Raw genomic sequence first — 14,193 nt, forward strand, 5'->3', positions numbered from 1 at the left:
TCGTCTAGCCTTGAACTCAAGGTCCAAAATTTGGGCAAAATCGCCTTGGTTGGGTTTTGTGTTGGGATTCTTGTACATTTTGCTCAATGTTTTGTAGTGACTCACCTGCATCCTCAGACATTAAAATAAGACGGTGAGGCAAAGACGTTTCCATGGAAACACTATTACACTAGCATCAGAGAAGATAAATCATAGTTAGTGGCATGTGTATGAATAAAATATAATGCACAATTATATTAGAAAGTCATTAGTCAACACAGGCATAACAATACTGTGTTGCTACTTCCCCCACGAAGTTTGACAAAACCAGAAAACAGTTATCATAAAGAGTGTAAGGTACACCTATCAGAGGTCAAACTTCACTTCACCTAAAGTCTATAAAACAATAACAGTTTGAGTAGAGCTGTGTTTTCTTATTGGACTTTCAGATTGTTTTTAGGAATGGTCAATTACCTATTTCATTTGATCATCTCAATGTTTTACTTAGGAAATTATAAAAATGTGTTTGATATTGATCATGTGGAATATGACTGTCAGCTGATTTAAGTCAGAAAAAGTGTGTTCAGTAACTTCCAAAACAGTGGAGACGCTTTTCTTGGGGAAAATAATGAAATCATTTGTAAACACATAAGCAAAATAACAGTAAAACACAGGTCATTGTCCAACATTGTGTACATTACAATGTACTCTGGCACATGAGACAGAGGCAAATATAGTCTCAGTACAGGTTTAAACTTTTTTAGATGTACACAAATCAGAACTATGACAGAATTGTTCCCACTTTTAGCACAAACCTTCATTTAAACTGTCCTCGCTGAGGTCATCATTGCTCTCAATAATTATGGTTGAACTGCTTGTGTCACCACTTCTGTCACCATCAGTGTCATTGTCTGTGTTGTTTGAGCAGAAGAAACTCTTCTTTAACACCCATCGTTGTGGTGTGGAGCCCTGCCTCTTCCTCAGTGACCTCATATTTTGGAGTCACTTGTACATTTTGGTGTAGATGGTCAACTATGGTGAAATATTATTATTAATAATAACAGTAATAAGTGGTTTTTCTTGTTGCTGTCCCACCCAAAGTTTAAGTTATTAAAAGAAAAAAAAGTTACAAGTTTTGGCTTCTTGGTCACTGGTATTTTCACACTATTAAAATTGTGGGAGATTTAAAAAAAGAAGACAATTAAGAGCAATAATAATATGAGACAATGTTCATTGTAATAATGCCATTAGTTATTCCAATGTGTGTTTATCTTTTGACTGATGAAATCAATCTCAGTTCCAGGAAAAAGATCCTTCAGGTCATCACGACTAAGGCTTTTCAAAGCCTCCTCATCAATACTGGCAGCTGCAGACATTGATAAAACAAATATAAGTTTATATGTGAGACACATTCCAGCTCCCATTGTTGACATTTATTTATAGTCTAAAAAAGAATATTTGCAACCATAAGATAATTATTTTTATTCTAATTATTAATATGCATGAAATTCACTTACTGCAATATGGATTTTCAGAATAAATACTTTCCAAATGATTCTTAGTTGAAAGGGAAATTAAACCTAAAATACAATGTAACTGGTTATAGAAAAATGGACCAATTGACCACATTATCAACAAAACTATGACTTATGTTGCTGCTTCTGACAGCCCATTAAAATATATATTACTTATAGTTCATAAACTGGTGCATTACATTAACCAATTTGTACATAATTAATACTTAGCAAGACAAATTTATTAATTAATTCAAATCATAAAACAGTTTGTATGACAACAATATCTATTAGTAGATACACAAACAGATTAATATTAACATTAACTGATTCAATTACAAAGATGCATTTTGGGAAATTAAAAGCATTCATTGCAGCAATAATTATTTTTGTGAAAATTCATTTTTTTATTCTATACTTTGGACATTTATATTTCATCCTAATAAACCATATAAAAAGGAACAAGTTGAAATTCAACATAAAACTGACAAACATTGATGTATAGTAATAGTAAATAATGTATAAATGAAAAATAAATGTGTAGTTTGTATGTGGAACAGACGAAATTATCCACAATAATGCTTTCAGTTTATTTCTTTCAAAATAAACTAACAGTTGGGAGCTGATACAACTTGACTTACTCATTTTCTCTCACTGTAGTTGTTATCCACGGCACTTAAGCAAGGCATTTTTTGCATACAGGGACAGACAACATCCAGCTAACAGTGTGCAACATTAATGTGATCAAAGCTACCAATACAGACGCTAACTTTGCTTAATAATCACCAAATATGAATGAAAAACATGACTTACCCTCCAACACTGACAGTACGGTGTTGTCAAAATCTTCCATGCTGACAGAGTTCTCCTGCTCGCTGAAGCCTTAACACGTAGTACCTGGTAAAGACCCACAGAGTGAGCTAGCTAGCTAAAGTTCACATTGGCTAACGTTAGCTAGCTTGTTTAGCAGCCCCTGTGGAGAACATGTGACAAAATACATTTATTTGTTAATATTTCATATCAACAACTGTCCATCATTTATCTGGGGACATGTCTCATGTTGTAGGTGTTTATCACAGATGTTGATGATGACAGAGGCAGGGGGCTCCCACTTAAAACACTGTGGCCCAAGGCAGTGCTACCTTTACCTCAGTCACAGTGGGTGATATGGGGAAAAAATCATATCACCATTTATTTTTTGTAAAAATACCATCAAAATACATTTTTTTTTTTCATTAAAATCATTTAAACTATTTTAAAGTTATTTACCAATAAAACGAACCAATTCACCTACTTAAAATCATCACCCTAAATGGAAAAAAGGAATAAAAGATCATTTAAGACAAGGTCATTTTCAAATATTTTTTTTAAATTGTATGTAAGCAATTTATCAAACTGGTTCCAAGTACAATGAACATCAAACAAAAGATCTGACATGTTCTTATAGTCACACAGTCTTTTAACTATAGTGTTGTTTGCATGGGTTTTTTCCGGGTACTCCGGCTTCCTCCCACAATACAAAAACATGACTATAAGATTGAATGGAGTCTCTAAATTGCCCATAGTAGTGAATGAGAGTGAGTGGTTGTCTGTCTGTGTTGCCCTGTGATGGACTGGCGCCCTGTCCAGGGTGTACCCCCACCCAGTGCCCAATGATAGCCAGAGATTGGCACCGGCAGACCCCCATGACCCTGATAAACGGGAATAAGCGGGTATGAAAATGGATGGATGGGTGAAGGAGTTTGTAAGAATTTTGAGTTTTTCAACAGTTTCACTTTAAAAAATAACTGCAATCATGCGATATAAGCACCAGGAAAAATGTGAGCTTCTGCAAATATTGTTAAGATTGGTTTACACAATGATTCGTGTTTTCTCTCTCATTTTTACTTTCTCCTGCGGGCCAAATTAAATGCTATAAAGGGACGGATTTGGCCCCGCCCAGTGCGTTTGACACGTGTAGTTTAGGGTAACGAACAACACTTAAAAACATCTTTCATGACAAATTTATTAATGCTAATGATAGGTGTCATGTCATAAAAATAACAGCGTAATGTCAACCTTACGTATAAAATTTTAAGTAAAGTGTTCCCCCAAAAAATAATGCAAAATATGACTTATGTGTGAGAGACAACAGCAGTTATTTCTTTGGCCATCATAACCCTGACTAAGGGTGTTTTGATCCAATATTGATGTCGGTCCCAAATCAGAAAAATGAAAGAAAGAAAGAAAAAGTTTCGGAATATATCAGCTTCCATATAAACTTCCTATTGTAATACATATTTTGTTCATATTGAGGTTGTTTTTCAGGGTCCTCTACTATTATTATGTATTTAATACAATTGTAGAATATTCTGATGTTTAAGGTTAAAACGTATGTAACCTTTTATGGAGATGGATTTGTGTTGTTATTATTCCATTACAAATAAATATTTTCAATCAAAGAAAAAAAGTGTTCAAATGCAAATATCTGGGTCTCAAATATTTTTTTTCATTTGAAAACTGTATTTCTTTGATTGAAAATGTTTATTTTTGATTGAAAAGGTTTTGTTTTTTTTTCTCTTCTATTGAATATTAAATACAAAAATCTACCTCCATATCTATTGGTTAAGATATTTTATGAACTCACCTGTTCACTGGTGTTGTGGATTATCCTGCAGCTGCTCCCAGGGTTTTCTCCAGTGCTGTTGAGCGTAGGGGACCCCAATGTTGTAGTGATGGTGCCCCCTACGCTCCGTTTTCAGCAACGTAGGGAGATTTTCTGTTGTTTTTTCATTGTTTAATCAATACTATCGTAATAATTGTTGCACACTTGGACACAAAGGGACTTCCAGATGTTCACGGGTTGTTTAAACTCATTTTTTAATCTGAATAATCCAGAAACACATACATCAGCCTCACCATCTATTTAATACAGGCGATCTGGACGGATGCTCCAGTCTTTACCTGAGGACCCCTGCAGCCCTTTAGCTGCCCCTGATGCTGCCTGTGTGTATGTAATAATTGTCCATGTATATAAGCTCTGAGGAGAGCAGACAGTCTGTTCTCCTCAGAGCTTACAGACTGGAGAACACCACCATGTAGTAGTTTTCATTAAAATCCTACATGTCCCATGATTCTTAGCTCTTCTCTGTAGTCCTTGTTCTCCTGGGACGTGTTTTAAAGGTGTTTCTACTGTCGTAGCTGGTCTGTCAGTCTCTCCTCTCATGATGAAGACCAGGGGTGGAGCAGCCATTTATTAAGTTTATTAAATTCATTTACTAAAACCATGATAAAGCTGTTATTAAGTCACTGATTCTCAACATGTGGCTCTTTATGTCTTCATTTTAATTATTATTCCCCAGAAAACCTTAAAAAGGGAAACTTTTTAAACCCTTTTTTTAATCTTTTTCTTTGGCTGTTTTACAACTTCCTTTGTCCCATTTTTGTCTATTTTCAAAAATATATTTTTTTAAGATTTTAGCTCCTTTTGCCAATTAATATCCCTTTTTGACAATTTTTGTTGATTTTTAAAAAAAATTTTTGCCACTTTTCATCCAAATATGCTCATTTGGCCCAATAAATAACACTTGTTTCCTTTATTCCTGCATTTTGCCTCTTTTTGTTTCTCTTTTTTTGCCCTTTTTCCAAAAACATTGTCCCTTTTTGCCAATAGATATCCCTTTTTCCTCATTTTTGTCCATTTTTTTAAGTTCTTTTTGACACTTTTATCTAAAATTTGTCGATTCTTTGACCATTTTTAATCGCTTTTCATTCAAATGAGCCACCTTTAGCCCAATGTTGTAAATTAGCACACGTGCTAACACACTCAAAACAATACTGGGTTACCAATGTAATCAGAGCCGGATTAACGCAAAGGCAAACTAGACACGTGCCTAGGGCCCGATTCACAGAATGGGGCCCAGACAGAGGGACAAGACAAAAAAAAAAAAAAAAGATTAAAAAAAAAATAAATAAAAATGTACAAATGTCCTATCTACAATTTATTTCAATATTTCTTAATTAACTAAAAATAGTCACGATGTTTATCTTAACCATAGACTGTTACATTACGTCACATTAACGCCAGTCAGTTAAATCAGAGGGGACGTCAGCAGCGCGGTCAGAGGTCAGAGCGGGACAACAAAGCTAGCAGGCAGGTCGTTTTTTGAGTAGGCTAACATTCAAGATGCTTTCAGGTGCGGCAAAACGTAAAAAGAAAAAAATTGAAGAGGAACAAAAGAAAAGACAGCGGGGGGCTTTACAGAAGTTTCTGTCGAGAGGCCGTCCGACAGGTGTGAACCTGCTGGAGTCAGGAGAGCCAGAGGCCGAGACAAGCCCGGAGACACGGCCCGAAGACGGGGCGGGAAATGCGGTGGAAGACGCAGTGGCGCCGTCAACATCAGTGCCGTCACAGACGGACAAAGTGATGGAAGAACAGCAGCCAGCCAGATGTGCCAGAAGTGAGCCCAATATCGTTTTGAAGCAGGAGCCTCTAGACCCAGAAAGGGTATTAGCAAGCTACCCATCTGATCCTGCAAAGTGGGACTAAATTGATGACAGGATGCGTGAGTACTTTGCACTAAACAATCCCTGTCAAAATATTGGAGATTTCTCTGCATCACAGATGAAATATGGAGACATTAACCGAAGCTTTACTAAGGAACATTTCTTTAGAAAAAAGCTTAATGGAGAAAGATCATTTTCTTTGTTGAAACGAGTAAAAACATACCGGAGAGCAACGGTAACAGAAAAAAAACTGAATGCCTTTGCCCTGTTGGCAATTGAGAATGGATTTACAACTTCACCGCATCAAAATTCAGGAGAAAGCATCTGTAAATGTAAGTTTTACATTTAAAAATCTAAATCTGAATAAGTAAAGTGAATATTAAAATCAAATGTAAGATGCATATAAATTAAATGTATAATATAGGGCTATACTTTCTACTATAATAAAATGAAATATGAGAAACAACCCAAGTATATTCAAATCTCAAACAGCTGTCTTTCATCTTATGTATACATTTTTTATTTCTCCACAAGATTGTGATGATGCCGTCCAGACGTATTTCTGCTGCGATGGATGGAGGAGGCCTGTGATGCTGGAAAGCTGAAGAGTTGCCCAGAGTGGAGCGTGCTAAATGGTTTCCTTAGTAAGTGCTGCTGGTTTTATTTATTGTTATTTATTGTTGTACAGTTTCTAAATGGTCTTGATGAATGTGAAGGGTTCATGTTTGTCTTCTTGTTCCTATTAAAAATCACAGGTGTGAATATGGGCTCCAGGAGAAGGGACAAGAATTTTTGCTCACCCAATTCAGGCTCGTTTCCCTTGGCTGTCTGAGCAGGTTAGTAAAGAAAAGTGAAAGAATGTGTTCCTGGTTCAAACATAAGGATCAAATTATTTAATGATTTCTTATTTTTCTACAATGTCTCTGTGATGAAATCTTCTTTTAGAATGCAGTCTACTAAAGCACACCATCCATTGAAACATCCAAACCAGTGGAAAGAACTGCTGAACAGTCCAGACCAGCAGCTGAGCTGCTGAATGTTGAATACAAAATGGAAATGAGGTGATGCTTGTCCATGAAAATAAATATCTTTTATTTTCTCTTACTTCAAATTTTGTTGGTCTTTGTATATTTGACTACTTTTTTAATTATTCAATTTAATCAACACATTTAATGAAGATTTTCTGCAAAATGCAATAGCTTACAACATTTATGTTGTAAGCTATTGCATTTTGCAGAAAATCTTCATTAAATGTGTTGATTAAATGTAAACAGCAAATAAGATCAATCTTATTTGCTCTGTTTAGATAGTTTACTGACACCGATTGGTTAATTACTGGTACTACTGCCTTAACAATGACACTCCCAATGGATAAGATAAAGATAATTTAATAGCATTTAATAGAGCTGTGTAACGACGTATAAATAATGAATATCAAAAAATAGTCTGATAGACTGTTTAATATACAACACATGACTTATTATGGGATACAAACAACCAACTTGTAACCAAAGACTAGGCTATGTAAAATGTGAATTAACATTTATTAATAACTTTGGTAAGTTTCAGATTTCAATTCCTAAATAACATTGATGGAGGGGGGCCCAAAAAATACAGCCTGCCTAGTGTAGTCTATTTATTTAATCCGGCTCTGAATGTAATTGTGATATCCATATCAAATAAAGGGAATCAATCAATAAATAACACTTGTTTCCTTTTTTCCTACATTTTTCCTCTTTCTGTTCCACATTTTTGCCCTTTTTCACTGTTGTTTGCCACTTTTTGCTCATTTAAGCTACTTTTAGCCATTTCATACCACCTGTTTCCTCTTTTTTGCCACTCTTGACTGTTTTAGACCCATTTTAGTCACTTTTCACTCTTTTATTGCCATGTTTTTGCCACTTTTGGACCATTTTTTACCACTTGTTATTCATTTTTCATCACTTTACTCATCACTGTTAACTCTTTGTTTACCTTAGTCAAATGGCTGACTGTGATTGGCTGATCACCATTCAATCAATCTAACTGGATCAATACATTCTCAACAATTAATTCCTCTGTAAAAAGTGAGGGAGATGATTTTTAGTTTTAATTAAAGTGTGGATGATGTAAAAAAGACAATTATTCTGAAATGTGTCGGTTTCTGAACCATTTTATTGTTGATGTAACAAAGATCTTAGAACTCTCACATTAACAAATAAATGACTTTGATCACCGTGCTTTCCTTTTGTTGTCATAGTGGAATAGTTTTTGTAATGTTACACAACAGATGGATTCACTCAGAAAACAACATACAGATATATATATACAGTATATATATATATATATATATATATATATATATATATATATATATATATATATATATATATATATATATATATATATTGAATAATTGAATAATATATATATTCAGTATATATATAATCTGCCGTGCTAAAAATATTGACCCCCCAAAAGTATTAGTATTTATTACTAACACACAACTACAGAGATTACACTGAACTAGAAAAAAAACAAAAATAATAATTTCCTGAAGATAATGTGACGATGAAACACATGCTGAACTCTGCATGAAGGAATGATTTTTTAACAGAAATAAAACATTATTTTTTACAGAAATAAGTGAAATATATTTTTAAATGTTTGTTTAAACAGATTAAAATATATATTATTCAGTGCATGTTTAATAGTTTTTTTTTTACTTTATTAATATAGTTTAAGTGAAGGCACAACACGTTTTTTTAAAGAAAAAAAACTTTATTCACATTGTTCCATTATTACAAGGTTTCAAACAGTTTTAAATTAAACTTTAGCCTCGAGGTGTGGAAATATATTCAAATGTGAATGACTATAAATAATAATAATAATAATAATAATAATAATAATAATAATAATAATAATAATAATAATAATAATAATAATGGTAAAAAGTAAATAATTCAGGGTTTTAAAAAGTGAAAACCTAATTCAACATCTCTTCCTTTTTAAAAAAAAAAAAAAACGTCACTTCCGGTACGTTCTTAGCATGCTAGCACCATAGCAACAGCATAAAGCATGATTAATGTTGCCAAAACAAACAAACTATGGATCCTATAGATAAACTGAATAGATACTATAGAAGTTAAGGATACATTTTTCATTAGTAATGTCATCAAAACAAAGCTCTCTTAATATTGCTGTTTACAAAGGGTTGACAGGTGGTCATGTGACCTGACGTGACGTGTAGGAACAAATTCAAATGTGAAGGAATATAAATAAAAATATTGATAATGAAAAAACAAACCAAGAAAATAATTACAACATCCAATCGCCCTGTGCGTGGATATTTATCTGCTTTTGGTTTGACGTTTTTTGGCCTATATAAACCAGAATGTACCGGAAAAAATACAGAAGGTTTAGATAAACCGAATGGATATTATGAAAGTCAAGGGTACATTTCTCACTAGAAATGTCATTAAAACTATTCTAAAGCTACAATCTATCTTGAAATAAAGCAATTTGCCACTAAAAAATAGAGATTTCTGCTGTTGTTTTTGATGAGTCAGCAGTGACGTGACCTGACTTCAGCCCGTTGATATTTGTGCAGTTAATACACGACAATACATCGTGCTGTTATTGCACAAAGACAACACTTTATTCATGCTCTAATAGCATGAAATAATAGATATACTGTTGTGGTGCTAATGCATGAACATCTGTGAGACTGGGTTGATTTAAAGCTGCAGGTTGTTCTGGCTGCACCAGGACACCAGTCGGTCTGTCTCCACCTGTAGGTGGACTCGTCTCCATCAGAGATGAGTCCATGATGGTCATGTCATCCACAAACTTCAGGAGTTTGACCACCTGGTGAGAGGAGGAGTAGATGTTGGTGAACAGGGAGAAGATCAGAGGAGAAAGACCACAGCCCTGAGGAGATCCAGTGCTGATGGTCCAGGAAGCAGAGATGGTTTTTCCCAGCTTCACGTGCTGCTTCCTGTCAGACAGGAAGTCTGTGATCCACCTGCAGGTGGAGTAGTTATGATCATAAACAGACTATTTATTATTAATGTAGGTTTTGTTTCAGATTTATTTGAATAAAAAGTTATTTCCTCCATGTTGAGCTACTTTTTTCCTCCACCTGGTTTTACTGGATCCCAAGCTGATGATATTTGAACCAAAAACATCTGGACCAAACATGTAAGTTTCAACTCACAGCATATGAAAAGTAATCCTTGGTTACACATATTTAAATATACATTTCCATACAATACATCTGAACCAAATATTTCCAGTATCTGAATCAAAGGGAAAATCAGATCCTTGTGATCAGGTGCAAATGAGGAAAATCATCAAAGAAAGAAGGATATATTTTCTGTTGCTATGGTGACTGGCTTATTTCAGTTATATTTTATCAGAGAACAAAAGGTTTGAAATGTTTCCCTATCCTGACTCTCACAATGTGACGTCCAACTGCAGTGAAGGACCAGAGGAAAGTGGACATTGTGGGGACATGATAGCAGACATTACAGTCTGGACGACCTTCAGCGCTCTCTTCTCTGTGGTTGGATGTCCTGCTTGTGCTGCTGTTCTCTGGGAGTTGTTCAAAAGACACAAAAGAGGAAACTATGTCACCCCCTAATGATGTCTTCATGCTCAACATCACCATCATGGACCTGCTCTTCTTGTTGTTCATCCCTCTTGGGTTGTTTAACTTCCTTTTCTGGCTTTTCCAGCCTGTCCAGATGTGGAGTGACTTTCTGTATGATTTAAACCTGACTGGACGACCTCTCCTCATGGCCTGCATGTGTTTTGACTCCTACCTGGCAGTGGTCCACCCAGTCTTTTATCACACCCACAGGAGTCCAACTGTTGGCATCCTCGTGGCTGCTGCATTGTGGGCCATCACTTTAGCTAAAGGAACCATTAACACAGTCATAGATGAGCTGAACCACAGTCCCTGGACCATGTTTATGTATGGCATAGCTCTCCCTGTCATCATCATCTGTAACTCCTCAGTACTGTGGACGCTGAGGAAGTCTGACAGTGGAAGGACGGGTCTCCACCCAATGAAGAAGAAGGCTCTGCAGATCATCACCAACAGCATGATAGTGACCGTCGTTGTTTACCTTCCTCCTGTGATGGTTTACATCTTTGGTCCTTTGATCTTCAGTGAAGATAAAATGTATGATTGTTATTTAGCCATTCCTATTCTGGTCATGCTGACAGCTGGGAGTTCCATCATGTTTCTGCTATACCTGGGCAACATGAGAGGTTTCTGCTAAGGTAGGGGTTCTCATCTGGTCTCACCCTGGGACCCACATTTTACCATGGTCATTCAATTGTGACCCAATTTTTATTTTTTAGAATTCAACCACAAATTCATTTTTTCTCAATTATCTGTTGAAAACACTCATATATAATCTTTTTAAAAACATAAATCTCTATATTTTCCTGTGTAACATGCATTTCACAGCATGAAATGCAAAATAAAATTTCTTTCAAAATAAAAGACAAGTCCAACATGAGAAATATTAAGCATTCATTTATTTTTGACCAGCTGTCCATGACCCACCCAGTATAGGTCTGTGACCCACGTTTGGGTCCCGACCCACCAGTTGAGAATCATTGTGCTAATGAATCTAACAGGAGATCAGACCTGTTCATAGAATATATGCTTTCTATTAGGGATGGGCTATATTATCAAATGTTATATTGGTTTTTCCACAGATATTGAAAAAATTACTGTATGTGCTGTTGTTTAAGACAACACAATAAAAATGAAAATGAAAAATATATGAATGATGTTAATTTTTCAAAATGTAGAATAAATAAATAAACAAATAATTGATTAATTAATAAGAAAAAAATATTCAAAAACAAACATGCACTGTAAAAAAAATCTGTAAAATTTACGGGTAAAAACTGTGAAACCATGACAGTAAAAAACTGTAAATATAAATAATGGGTTTTTACTGTTTATATAACATTAAAATCATAGTAAACTCGTTAATCATGAAAAAACTGTAATGATTACATTTTTTCTCTTTAAAATATACATTCCCTCTCTCTTGCACCGTTTTTTTAACTGAAAAAAATACGTATAACATATTGCACTCGAGTACTGTATTTTGCAATTATTTTTTAATTACAGCTAAAAGTCAATGTGAAAGTGCAACAAGACACAACAGTAAAAAATATGCAATTACTATTAATATATATTAACTTTAAATAATATCGATTATATATTATTAAAACTAATTTAGTGATTTTAAAGAAAAGTCATATTGAATTTAAAAACCTCTTTTTCAAAGGAGTCCTGCGGTCTTAAAACATGATTTTTAAAAGCATCTCAAATGTAACAATGCTAAAAGATTAAACAAGTTTCCACAGTTAACGCGGCTGAATTTGAACTGGCCAATCAGTGCACTGCTTCTGTCTCCGGTTCGGCAACCGACACAGTCAGCCTCCCGCGCATGCGCTGATTGTGATTACAGCGCGAGTGAGTGGAGTCGGCTGGAGTGACCCGTTCCCGTTGGACATGGACATGGACATCACATCCTGACGCTGCAGTTTGAAGTCCATGGTTGTAACCGAGAGCTTCTTCACCTGCCGTCTTGAGTTTCTTGGTGAGTAACTCAGTACACATCTTTGAAGACGCTACACTGTAGTCCGTAAACCTTATGTAATGACATTTAGCTGCGTTTATGGGTATACAATTCTTATAACAGCCTAGGAAAGCCTATTAATTCACGTTGGCATTGTTTTAGAAGATACATTTGTGTTCTTCTTTAGTCAGGAGTCATAAGAAAGCGTTTTGCACTACTCTGTAACACAGTGTAGGTTTTCCCGCCGAGCGCCAAGCTAAAGCGGGGCCGTCTATGTGCTGAAGCCCGAAGCTAACCAGGTTGCTTATGTTTGAATGCCACGTTATAGGTTGACAAAATGTATTCTTGTAATATATGTGGAGAAAGCGTCCAGTCTGTGAAAGCATATGTGTTACACTGTAGATTGCACCGCAATGAACCCCGACTTATTTTCAAATGTATTGGGACCAGTTGTAAGCAAGTGTTTTCTGGATATACAGCTTTAAAGTCACATTTCTATCGTCACCATAACAGGACGCCAACAACTACTCACCTGCCTTATTGTCTGTGGTAGGTTACACCAACAAACCTATATACTCATTGTTGAGTTTGTAGTGCATAGTGTGTTAGGATGTGATTTGGGACACACCCGATATTACTTATTTAAATGTCCAACCCGAAATCCCCTTTAAAGTATATTCTCTTCATTTCTTTATTCTTAGGTTCCTCCTGCTTTGCTGCTGAAACGTATATGTTGAGCATAGACGGAGAGATTGTCAACAACTACATCACTTCCTTCACATATGCCATCTGCTTGATGTTTGGAAGTTACTACTGCTTCAACATACACTACCCAGTGGAACTACGGTCAACACTGGAGTTCCGCCAACGGTAAAATGCATTTTTGTTATACTCCCAGAAATTGCAAAGCATTTGAGTTTATGTTTGTTTGTTTTTGTTTTCAAGGTGCTTCTTTTCAATAAATCCTGAGAAAGGCACCAAGGTGGAGTGGGAAAAAAAAAAAAGTGTTTGCAGTCAATCCTCGAGTGTTAACACTAATAACTGACCTCACTGACCATGAGTGGACCTACCAGTGAAGAGGTCAGTGAAAATAATGCAAAAATGATAAGTCTTCAGGGACTGAGGGCCTTCTAGTTTACAAGGATTTTCAATCACTGGACTGGATTGTGTTACAGAGTAAAACTGCTTTTAACGGTGCACATTTTGTTTGTGCTTTTACAGATCCATCAACCCAAGCTCCATCCTGGCATGCTCCTCAAGTGTTTTCTTCTTTCTCCTCATCCATCGGTACATCATTGTAAGACTTTGTTATTCACTGGCTCCAGTGATGATTGAAAGGTACACTTTCTGTTCAGTAATGTGCAGCAGTTTTGTTGTTGTCTAACTTGTTTGTTAGACCTTGTTCGTGTTGAGCTTTCCTGCTCTGGTTATGCACTTTAAGCATGCTTGTTTCTGGGTGAAAATCTTGTTGAAAAAAGTTATTGAATTGACATTGTAAAATTTCGAGTGAAAGTACATCTATAAGGTTCAGTGTTAAAATAACAAAACTGACAAAAATTGTTGCTTCAAACTGCTCATCTGCGTTTTATTTTTGACTGATTGATCTGTAACTTTCTAGAGTTTTAGAA

General features: G+C 35.4%; 1 long non-coding RNA gene across 1 annotated transcript; it reads left to right on the forward strand.

Moving 5' to 3' along the window:
• The first annotated feature begins 12,425 nt into the window (after positions 1 to 12,425).
• On the forward strand, positions 12,426 to 13,928 carry LOC114460495 (uncharacterized). The gene is made up of 4 exons (XR_003673657.1): positions 12,426 to 12,586; positions 13,267 to 13,435; positions 13,511 to 13,645; positions 13,802 to 13,928. It is a non-coding gene; the product is annotated as an uncharacterized LOC114460495 (long non-coding RNA).
• Positions 13,929 to 14,193: the final 265 nt, after the last annotated feature.

The sequence above is a fragment of the Gouania willdenowi genome, unplaced genomic scaffold (genome assembly GCF_900634775.1).
Source record: "Gouania willdenowi unplaced genomic scaffold, fGouWil2.1 scaffold_49_arrow_ctg1, whole genome shotgun sequence".
Taxonomy (NCBI): domain Eukaryota; kingdom Metazoa; phylum Chordata; class Actinopteri; order Blenniiformes; family Gobiesocidae; genus Gouania; species Gouania willdenowi.